General features: G+C 42.1%; 1 non-coding gene across 1 annotated transcript; it reads left to right on the top strand.

The window, feature by feature from the left end:
- The first annotated feature begins 300 nt into the window (after positions 1–300).
- On the top strand, positions 301–430 carry LOC122688883. Its single transcript, XR_006339621.1, has one exon. It is a non-coding gene; the product is annotated as a small nucleolar RNA SNORA19 (small nucleolar RNA).
- Positions 431–1,138: the final 708 nt, after the last annotated feature.

The raw sequence follows: 1,138 nt of genomic DNA, 5'->3' as shown, positions 1-1,138 counted from the left end.
TCTCATATGCTCCAAGCTGTTTAATTGATTTGTGCATTAAGAAATTCACTTGTAAAAGGGATTTAACTTCTTCTGAGGGGTTGTTGTGAGGCTTGAAAAAATTGATACATGCTATGTAGATGTCTGACATATATACTTGTTAGATTATCCAGGGCAGCTGTGCTTGAAGAAAGTCTCACAACTGGCAGCAGGATGTGGTGGTCTGTAATGGTGGCCTACAAAAATAAAGGTCAAATGATATTTTTGCTATTTATTAAATTGGTACATTTTAAAGGCATTCACTTAAATAATCTCTTTGTCATGCACATTTCAGTGACCAGCCTTCTCTTGCATATATAAGCAGTGTTATTACTTATGTGCTATACAAAGAGTTGAAAGTTAATTAGCAGTATAACTAAGTAGTAATGTTGCCAGTCTCCTTCACACAAATTTTTAAAACTCTTCCTCTTTGTAAGAATGTGGGGTTACCAGCCCAGGTTGGATGCATGAGACAAGTGCTCAGGGCTTGTGCACTCGGAAGACCCAGAGGGATGGGATGGAGAGGGAGGTGGGAAAGGGGATCGGGATGGGAAACACATGTAAATCCATGGCTGATTCATGTCAATGTATGGCAAAAACCACTATAATATTGTAAAGTAATAAGCCTCCAACTAAAAAAAAATAAATGGGGAAAAAATAAAAGAATGCGGGGTTACCACAGAGAGTGCAGTTTGGCTCTTGCACCATTAATCAGATCAGGGATTACTGGTGAGGAGTATAAGGACCCTTTGCAGACCTTGCAATGAAGTGCCCATGACCCAGGGACACTCAAGTGCAATACCAAGAGAGAGGCTGCAGTCAAGGGGTCCTGAAGGACATGAAGAGCAAGAATCTTGGGGAGCAAGTAAAGCTCAGAGACTGCAGCCTGAACCCTGAACCTGGCCTGCTGCTCCAAAGATAAGGAGACCTTGGGACTAAGATTAGTTCATTCTTTGTTTTTTTCTAAACATGAAGAATCCAGCTGGGGCCAAGAAGTGTGATGGTGGTCTAGTCTGACTTGTGCTGGTCTCTCTGGCTAAAGAATTGAGATGGGGGTCAACCATGTAGAAAGCAGCTTCTAACCCATGCCATTTCCCCTATGCTACCAGGAAGCCTTTGG

This window comes from Cervus elaphus, chromosome 33, assembly GCF_910594005.1.
Source record: "Cervus elaphus chromosome 33, mCerEla1.1, whole genome shotgun sequence".
NCBI classification, from domain to species: domain Eukaryota; kingdom Metazoa; phylum Chordata; class Mammalia; order Artiodactyla; family Cervidae; genus Cervus; species Cervus elaphus.
This window is presented reverse-complemented; position numbering and strand designations above follow the sequence as displayed.